Genomic DNA, 11,126 nt, shown 5'->3' on the forward strand with positions numbered 1-11,126 from the left:
GTCAACTTCTGTGCATGTTATCAGGCCAAAATCACCAGGGTATGTAAACTTTTGATCAGGGTCATTTGGATATTTTGGGTTGTCATTTTGATTTAAAAAGAGAAAACACAGTAGTTTGACAATGGCTCCACCCAACCACTTACCATGAGTGGAGAAAAAGTTTTGGTGTTATCATTCATATTCTCTGAAAAAAGGCCAAGAAAGCAAACATTCTACTGGGGTATGTAAACTTTTGAGCACAACTGTAATTAAAGGAAGGATGAATGGACAAATGTATCGGGACATTCTTGAAATTAATCTGCTGCCATCAACCAGGATAATGAAGACAAAATGAGGGTGTACATTTCAACAAGACAATGATCCCAAATGTACAGCCAAGGAAACTCTCAATTAATTTCAGGGAAAAAAAAAGCTGCTAGAATGGCTCAGCCAATTACTTGACCTGAATCCAATGGAACATTTTTGGAAGGGACTGAAGCTCAAGAAAGAATCCCACAGAAAATCCTTTACAATTTGAAAAGTGTGTGGAAGAATGGGCCAAAATATCACCTGAGCAATTCATGTGACTAGTTTCTCCATACAGAAAGCGTCTTGAAGCTGTCATCACCAACAAAGGCATTGTCACAGCATCCCAATCAGATTAAGGTCAGAACTTTGACTAGACCACTCCAGACTCTAGAGGTACCTTCACACTAAGCGACGCTGCAGCAATACAGACAACGATGCCGATCGCTGCAGCGTCGCTGTTTAGTCGTTGTGTGGTCGCTGGAGATGCCGAAGTCCCCTGGTAACCAGGGTAAACATCGGGTTACTAAGCGCAGGGCCGCGCTTAGTAACCCGATGTTTACCCTGGTTACCATTGTAAAAGTAAAAAAAAAAAACACATACTCACATTCCGCTTTCCTGCACTCCTCCTGCATCCTTTGTCAACGCCGAACATCTCCGGCATCTCCCACAGAGCAGAGCGGTTACGTCACCGCTCTGCTTTACGGCCGGCACTTACACAGGATGCAGGAGGAGTGCAGGGAAGCGGACGCCGGGCACCGAAATGTGAGTATGTGTTTTTTTTTTAACATTTACAATGGTAACCAGGGTAAACATCGGGTTACTAAGCGCGGCCCTGCGCTTAGTAACCCGATGTTTACCCTGGTTACCAGTGAAGACATCGCTGGATCGGTGTCACACACACCGATTCAGCGATGTCAGCGGGAGATCCAGCGACGAAATAAAGTTCTGGACTTTCAGCAACGACCAGCGATCTCACAGCGGGATCCTGATCGCTGCTGCATGTCAAACACAACGATATCGCTAGCCAGGACGCTGCAACGTCATGGATCGCTAGCGATATCGTTGTAAAGTCGCTTAGTGTGAAGGTACCTTTGGTCTTAATTTTGTTTTTCTTAAGCCATTCAGAGGTGGACTTACTGGTGGTTTTTTGATTATTGTCCCGCTGTGTAACCCAAATGCTCTTCAGCTTGAGGACATGAACAGATGGCCGGACATTCTACTTCAGGAATTTTTGGTACACAGCAGAATTCATGGCTTCATTTACCACAGCAAGTATTCCAGATCCTGAAGCTACAAAGCAGCTCTACAGCATCACACTACCACCACATATTTTACTGTTGGTATAATGTTGCTTTTCTGAAATGCTGTGTTACTTCTATGCCAGATGCAATGGGACATACAACATCCAAAAAGTTCAGCTTTTGTTTCATCAGTCTACAAAGTATTCTCTCAAAAGTCTTGGGGATCATCAAGATGTTTTCTGGCAAAACTGAAGCAAGCCTTTATGTTCTTATCGCTCAGCAGTGGTTTTCATGTTAGAACTCTGCTACACAGGCCATTTGTGCTCAGTCTTTTTCTTATTGTGGAGTCATGAACACTGACCTCAACTGAGGCAAGGGAGGCCTGCAGTTCATTGGATGTTGTTGTGGGGTCGTTTGTGACCTCTTGGACAGAGATGAGCGAATTTGATTGGAAAACATAATTTCAGCATGAATATGGCACATTCGGATTCATGAGCAAAATTTTAGAAAATCGGTATAAATCGGTAACATTTGGTAAAAGTGCAGAAAATATTTGCGTTGCCATAAAAATATTTTCAGCACTTTAGTAACGATAATGGTGGTGTATCACGAACGTTTGGCATGTGTTTGATGAGGGGATGAGGTTTGCAGAGCTCAGAGGCTCAGCGTTCTTGGAAGCACAGCAGTCATTTTTTTCCTAACTTTGTGTGCACATTGCGGCTAGCCAAACAGGGCGCAGGAAACACCCACAATGTCCTGACACCATGGGTTTTGTCATTGGCTGCTGAAATCACACGTCCCTCTCCATATAAATAGCGGACATCTAGTTTAGCGCCATTTTGACACTGTTACAGCGCAGAGAGGCTGCTCCTGATGCTACCACTGTTACTAGCAAGATTTCAGCTATTTAGTTAGGTGGTTGTATATCATTCAGATATATCAGCTAGATAGTGTCCAGTGTGGCTTTAAAATTTACCTTCTGGAATTTTTTTTTGTGGCATTACTGAGGTTCTCAGAAAAAGCCAGCATGGCACATGTCCTACAAGTGTGTTGTGCACTACTTCTATAGTGCTGTATACATGAGTATAGCATTGTAAATGATACAATTTCAGTAGGTAAATGTGAAAAAGCCTGCTGAATCCCACATTTTAGCTAGTTAGATAGGTGGTTGTATATCAAATAGTTTGTAGTATCTAGTGTGTTATAGAGGCCTGATACATCGGCCACAGACAAATTCTTCTGTTATTAACCCCTTCATGACCTTGGGATTTTCCATTTTTCCGTGTTCGTTTTTCGCTCCCCTCCTTCCCAGAGCCATAACTTTTTTACTTTTCCTTCAATATGGCCGTGTGAGGGCTTATTTTTTGCAAAACAAGTTGTACTTTTGAATGACATCATTGGTTTTAGCATGTCGTGTACTAGAAAACGGGAAAAAAATTCCAAGTGCGGTGAAATTGCAAAAAAAGTGCAGTCCCACACTTGGCTTTTTGCTAGGATCACTAAATGCTAAAACTGACCTGTCATTATGATTCTCCAGGTCATTACGAGTTCATAGACACCTAACATGACTAGGTTATTTTTTTATCTAAGTGGTGAAAAAAAATTCCAAACTTTGGTAAAACGAAAAAAAAAAATGCGCCATTTTCCGATACCCGTAGCGTCTCTATTTTTCATGATCTGGGATCGGTTGAGGGCTTATTTTTTGCGTGCTCAGCTGGCGTTTTTAATGATACCATTTCAGTGCAGTTACATTCTTTTGATCGCCTGTTATTGCATTTTAATGCAATGTCGCGGCGACAAAAAAAACATAATTCTAGCATTTCAAACTTTTTTCTCGCTACGCTGTTTAGCGATCAGGTTAATGCTTTTTTTATTGATAGATTGGGTGATTCTGAATGCGGCGATACCAAATATGTGTAGGTTTGATTTCTTTAATTGATTTATTTTGAATGGGGCGAAAGGGGGGTTATTTAAACTTTTATATTTTTTTATTTTTTCACTTTTTTTTTACTTTTGCCATGCTTCAATAGCACTCCTGGCACAACTCGATCGCCTCTGCTACATAGCAGCAATCATCAGATCGCTGCTATGCAGCAGAAATGCAGGTGTGCTATGAGCACCGACCACAGGGTGGCGCTCAAAGCTACCGGGGATCAGTAACCATAGAGGTCTCAAGGACCTCTATGGTTACTATACAGAAGCATCGCTGACCCCCGATCATGTGACGGGGGTCAGCGATGCGCTCATTTCCAGCTGCCCGGCCGGAAGCGCCGGTTAAATGCCGCTGTTTGTGTTTGAGAGCGGCATTTAACTAGTTAATAGCGGGGGGTGAATCGCGATTTCACCTGCCGCTATTGCGGGCACACGTCAGCTGTTCAAAACAGCTGACATGTTCCAGCTGTGATGCGGGCTCACCGCCGGAGCCCGCATCAAAGCGGGGGTTCTGACCTCGGACGTACTATCCCGTCCGAGGTCAGAAAGGGGTTAATGTCATACAGTAAGGGACCTGACTTGAAAAATAGTTTGCAGCATCTAGTGTGTTATAGAGGCTTGATACATAGGCCACAAACAAATTCTTCTGTTACTAACATCATAGAGTAAGGGACCGACTTGAAAAATAGTTTGTAGCATCTAGTGCAGAGGTGTCAAACTGCATTCCTCGAGGGCCGCAAACAGGTCATGTTTTCAGGATTTCCTTGTATTGCACAGGTGATAATTTAATCACCTGCACAGAATGATTCCAGCACCTTGTGGAATGCTAAGGAAATCTTGAAAACACGCATGGTTTGAGGCCCTCGAGGAATGCAGTTTGACACCCCTGATCTAGTGTGTTATTCAGGCCTGCTACATAGGCCACAAACAAACTGTTCTGTTATTAATGTCATACAGTATGGGACCTGACTTGAAAAATAGTTTGAAGCATGTCGTGTGTGATAGAGGCCTGCGACATGGGCCACAAACAAATTCTTCTGTTATTAATATCATACAGTAAGGGACCTGACATGAAAAATAGTTTTCAGCATATAGTGTGTTACAGAGGCCTGATACATAGGCTAAAAACAAATTCTTCTGTCATTAATGACATACAGTAAGGGACCTGACTTGAAAAATAGTATGTAGCATCTAGTGTGTTATAGAGGCCTGATCCTTGGTACAAAACAATCTTTATTCTGTGACTAACATGATACAGCAAGCCATATTTCAACTTTGAATTCACTGTCCCTAAAATTCAGCTGTTTGCAGAGGTGGGGCAGAGTTAAAAATCTAATTTTTGGTTGTTAATACTGTTCTCCTACCACACTATCTGAGCAACATGACTGGGAAAAGGCGAGGTGGAAGGGGACTTAGGCTTAATGTTCATATTGTGTGTCGAATAGGTGGTAATGTTGGTGAAAGCACTAGTGAAGCAATGTCACGTCCTATGCAAAGACAACTGACAACTTATGTTACTGGACAGGCTACACCACTACCTTTCTTTGGCAGGCGCACAGCGATACGCCTTGTCGATGATGCCCTGAAAGAGCGTGTACTCGAGTTAATGCAGCTTCAAGTGGCCTCTCCTCTTCTTTCTTCCTCTCAACATCACACCCAGTACAGTCCATAGAAGTGGCATCCAAATTCCCCTTGCTTCCCCCCGCATCCCAACTATCCAAACATTCAACTGACTGTACTGAACCACAGGAGGTGATCCTGATGAGACTCAGATATCTGAGGCTCACGTGGACTGTTCGGCGCTGTCAGGGCAAGAGGAGGATCAGGGTGACTCCGATGGCGAGGAATGTGATAGCACAGAGGATGATGATGAGGTGTTAGATCCCAGTTGGCATGAACATAGAGGCACACAGGTGAGTAGGTCAGTTGAGGAGGAAGATGAGGATGTTAAGTTGCGCCGTCCGTCACAGACACGTAGTGATGCAGCCATGATGAGTGATGTATCCTCAGCCACAACTGTGCCTCTGACCAGCATCGTCTGCATGTCTGCAGCTCACAGGGGCTGCAAGGGTTGCCTAGCCTGGGCTTTTTTTGACACTGCAAAGGATGAGCCAACTCACGTAATCTGCTCGAGGTAAAAAGTGCAATAATTTGACTACTACATGCATGAACCTTCACATGCGCAATCAACATGCTTTAGTGTGGAAATCCCACTGCACAAAAATACGCACCAGCAGACATCAACCATCATCATCCGCCACCCCATCAATCGCATTTGTTGCTTCTTCCTCCTCCTCTGTTACCCTGCCAACTATTGAGACTCAGGTCTTTGACCGCAGAACCTCAGGTTCTTTACCCGATTGAGTTACGCTGACTGAGAGGCCGCCTTCAGCTATAATGGAAGCAGACATGCCTGCTGGTTTTGACTGATCTCAGAGAACGCTCACACCACAAGTTTCTCAATCCACAGTAACATCTACAGTATGCCTGCACCTCTCTCACGGTCCAGCAGTTTATCTGGTTCACCGTACTCAGCCCTCCCACAGCACTGCAGCACTGCAGCCAGCCCATAATTCTGCGGTTGTGGTCATGGAAAAGATTGTGTCCTCCTACGCATGACAAAGCCAAGAATTTGAACTCCACCATCTCCAATTTGTTGGCCACGGAAATGCTGCCTTTCCTCCTGGTGGATACCGACGGTTTCTAAAAGCTGATGGCCGTCGCAGTCCCCCAGTACCAATTACCCTGTCGCCATTACATTTCTAAGAAACTGTGCCTGCACTACACAGCATGCAGCAGACATCATCACCCATTCCTTGACAAAATCTTTGCCAGGGTGCATTTCACAACAGAAACTTGGACGAGTAAGTATGGCCAAGGGTGTTACATCTCACTGACTTGGCACTGGGTGACTCTGATGGCTGTGGGGACAGGTGCTGCTCCACAAGTCTTGGAATCCTCAAGGCTTGCAGGCCAAACCTCTACATTTAGCACTTCCTCCACTGCTTCTGCCTCCTCTAGGGCCTCCACCTGCACCCTCAACCACTGCCTTCATGAGACATGCATTCCAACAGTGCAGAGCAAACCCAGTGCTCACTGCAAATCAGGCAGTCTTAAAATTGATATGCCTTGGAGATCGCAGTCATACAGCTGAAGAGTTGTGGACAGCTATCCAGGCTGAAGTTGATCAATGGCTGTCGCCGCTAAACCTGCATCCAGAAAATGCCATGTCCCATAATGGTGTGAACATGGTGGTGGCCCTACAGTGAGGCAAGCTCACACATGTGCCTTGCATGGCTCACGTCTTCAACCTGGTGGTACAACATTTTCTCAGCCATTATCCTGGCCTGGGTGACCTGATCTAGAAAGCACATAAGCTGTGTGCTCATTTCTGCCATTCGCACCCCTCTACTCATTGACTTGCATTGATACAGAGGTCTTTGTCTATGCCAGTCAACAGGTTGATATGCAATGTGCCAACACAGTGGAATTCCAGTCTGCACATGTTGCAGCGACTGTGGCAGCAGCAACAAATCTTGACACAGTATGTCATGTCGTATAGCCTGGGCCAATGTAGTACAAAGGTGGCGCATATCACATTTACAGAGTGGGCACAGATTAAGGACCTCTGCACCCTTCTGCACAGTTTTGAAATGGCTACTAAGATGGTTAGCGCTGACAAAGCCATCATCAGCATCACTATTCCGGTCATTTATATGCTGGAGCAGACTTTGAATAGCCTGCGGGAGGAGATGATGGTCTGGTGATGATAACAGACAAACTGTTATAAAAGATGCAAGATCCAAGAAACAAATGGAGGAGGAAGAGGTGATGGGCAAGCAACTGTTGAATGAAGAGGATAATCCTCTACTCTCTGTTGTTTGGGGTTGGAGGGAGGGGACAGAGGAAACAAGCCTCAATGCTGACCACTAGGTTGCTACTTTTTTAGATCCAAGTTATGAAACCAAATTTTGCCAGATGATTCCCACCCTAGACAGGGACCCGTGAATACTGGAGTATCGAAACACGCTTTTATACAACCTTAAGAGAGCTTTTCCTCAAGACAGCAATGAAGCACACAGTTTGCATCACAGCTGTAGATTTACAACCGGCCCATCAGTAGTGGAAGTGGAAGAAGCAATTTCTGTGAGTCCATTGATACTATTTTTAGACCAACTCATGCACCAGCACAATAGAGTCCAAGTCTTACACGTGGTGAACGCATGGAGAGGATGGTGCAGGCGTATCTAGAACTAAATATCAATACCATCAGAGAGGGTTTGGACCCTTTTACATTTTGGTCTTCCAAAATGAATGAGTGGCCTGAGCTCGCCTCACATGTATTGGAGGTTTTATCGTGTCCGGCAGCCTGCATTCTCTCAGAGCGTGTCTTCAGCGCTGCTGATGGATAAGCGCATATGGCTGTACCCTGTAAGTGTTGAACGCCTAATTTTCATTAAGATGAACAAGTCATGGATCTCCAAGGAATTTTGCACCACAATCGTCAGACTGTACATACTAGGTGATATTGCATTTTTAGTGTGATGCATTAATGTCATGTAACTGCACTCTGTGATATCTTTAGTGTCGCTTCTGTGGCTGCTGCTGCTGCTGCTGATGTTAACACAAATTTGTGGAGATGTGAACAGTCATGGTTGCTCTACATCTGCTGTGCTAGCTGTAGTGGAAGACGTGTCGGTCCCAATTATACTATCTCTATTCTCGTGAAAGTTATTCCACTTGGTAGTGGTGTCCGGCCTTCATTTTTCTAAATGTGAACACTCTAAGTTGGGTGTCCATCTGCTGGATTGGGTGTAGTGAAAGACCTGTCTGACCATATTCTACTATTTCTACTGTAGAGAAATTGATTCCACTTTGGTGGTGTCTGCCAATAATTTTTGGAAACGTGAACACTCCTGGTTTGGGTGTCCATCTGCTGCATTGGGTGTAGAGAAAGACCTGTTGGTCCCTATTAGACTATTTCTACTGTGGGGAAATTGATTTCACTTTGGTGGCGTCTGCCAATAATTTTTGGAAACGTGAACACTCCTGGTTGGGTGTCCATCTGCTGTATTTGGTGTAGTGAAAGGCCTGTCGGTCCCTATTCTATTTCAACTGTGGTCAAATTGATGCCACTTTGGTGGTGTCTGCCAATAATTTTGAAAAAAAGTGAACACTCCTGGTTGGGTGTCTATCTGCTGTATTGAGTGTAGTGAATTACCTGTCTGACCCTATTCTACTATTTCTACTGTGGTGACATTGATACCACTTTGGTGATGTCTGCCAATAATTTTGTGAAATGTGAACACTCCTGGTTAGGTCTCCTTCATGCGTGTTGCCTGTAGTAGTAGGCATCTGAGACCTCCACTTCCTTGCACTCAACTACCCATGTTACTATACTTAAATTTTTCTGACAATGGTAGTCTAGAAAACTGATATTTGTGCAATCTGAGTATGGCTCAGCATGAAAGCAAGTAGAGGTGTTGCATGTGGTGTCAGAGCTCCCAGCAAGGGAGCCCTACACCGATTCCTCACCCACCTCATCTTACTGTGATTGTAAAGCTTTAAATGCTGTCCCACACCCCGATATCTCATGCCTGGCTGATTGCTGCACTTCCATACTGCAATTTGTACTGTGGGTGAATTGAGGCCACTTTTCTGGTGTCTGTCCCTCATTTGATGTGTTTTGGCAGCATTTGGGGCCGTTCTAAAGTGTTGTACATGTATTTGCTTTTGCCTCCCAGTGACATGAATGGTGTTCGGTTATGTTCGGCATACGTTCGAACACTCTACGAAATAATCGTCGAATATTGCAAATTCGGTGAACATAATCTGAATCGAACATTGAAATATTCACTCATCTCTACTCTTGGATGAGACATTGCTTTGCTCTTGAGGTAATTTTGGTAGGCTGGCCACTGCTGGGAAGGTTTTCCATTTGTGGATAATGGCTCTCACTGTGGTTTGATGGAGTCCGAAAGCTTTATAAATGGCTTTATAACCTTTTTAAGACTGATAGAGCTCAATTAAGTTTTTAATTTGTTCCAGTATTTCTTTGGGTCACCACATGTCTAGCTTTTGAGGATCTTTTGGTTGGTCTACTTCACTATTTCAGGCAGGTCTTATTTAAGTGATTTCATTATTGAGAACAGTTGTAGCAGTAATCAGGCCAGGGTGTGGCTAAGAACTGTGAACTCAGCTTCCCAAAGATGTGATAAATCTACAGATAATTTAAGTTTTGGGGGGAATTATTTTTTCACACAGGGCCCTGTAAGTTTGTATGTTTGCTGATCTGAAATATTTCAATCTCACAATGATGAAAAAGAATAGGAAACCAGGAAGGGGCAAATACTTTTTCATACAACTGTATATCACATAGGAAATGCTGATGTTGGAGCATATACATCACATGTTAGATGCTAGGACTGGAGAACATACATGACATAGGAGATGCTTGAGCTGGAGCCTGTACATCACATAGTAAATACTAGACTGGCACATTTACATCACAAAAGGGAGACCGAGGCTGGAACCTATTACATTTTATAGGGGACATTGGGACTAGAGCATCACATAACAGACGCTGGTGCTACTGTCTTCATGAGTGGGTACCAGGTCTTAGTCCTTTATTGCATGAGCTGCAGCATTAGGTAGTGAACACTGCATGCACAGGCTTACAATGTAAGAAGCAATTAAAAGGCCTGCAAAGCAGGACCACGAGCCCAAGCACTGTGGTCTCCAGGAATCTGCCCAGGGGCTAGAGAAAAGGACAAAGCTGAGTCATTGGCATTTACACTGCAATTCTTAGACCTTTATCTCTTTGATACCAAGCTCAATAGTGACCAAAGTATTTAAGTGGTAAGAGAGAGGGAAGGGACTCTCTCTGTCACCTCATTACCCCCTCCCTACGTGCAATGATTATGGGTTGAAGACATAGCAGCATGACAGCAAAGGGCCTAACAATGGCACTACCATCTGCCATCCTGATAAGCCTAATAAGTCACATTCAATAATTTTTTAATACATTATATGTCTGAAAAACTCATTTTACAAGTAAACAAGCCCTTTTAAAAATACAGTAATGAAAAAATAAATAAAAATCACTCCTGGCTTGTTTGCTCTATCTATAATCTCCCTACCTTGTCCCAGTGTCTGAGAGAGCAGTTGAGAAGTTGTACACAGCAAACCAGAGTGTTGAGTGCGAGAAAAAGCATCTGAGTATTAAGGGAGGATAGATATACAAGGTGCATATTGGGGATATGTTTTGTGGATTGTTTCTGCACATTTATATTGCTCTTTAAGTCTACGTTCACATTAGCGTTCGGCGCCGCAGCGTCAGGCACCGCAGCGTCGCCACATGCGTCATGCGCCCCTATATTTAACATGGGGGCGCATGGACATGCGTTGTGTTGCGTTGTGCGATGCATGCGTTTTTTTGGCCGCAAGCGTTGGGCGCAGAGAACGCAGCAAGTTGCATTTTTTTGCGTCCAACTTTCGGCGAAAAAGGACGCATGCGTCGCAAAACGCAGCGTTTTAGTGTGCGTTTTGTTGCGTTTTTGTTTGCGTTATGCGTTGCGTCGCCGACGCAGCGGCGCACAATGCAAATGTGAACGTAGCCATAGAGCTTCTTTTCAGTGCAATATGACACTTGAACAGTAATTGAAT

The sequence above is a fragment of the Ranitomeya variabilis genome, chromosome 3, assembly GCF_051348905.1.
Source record: "Ranitomeya variabilis isolate aRanVar5 chromosome 3, aRanVar5.hap1, whole genome shotgun sequence".
In the NCBI taxonomy this organism is placed as follows: domain Eukaryota; kingdom Metazoa; phylum Chordata; class Amphibia; order Anura; family Dendrobatidae; genus Ranitomeya; species Ranitomeya variabilis.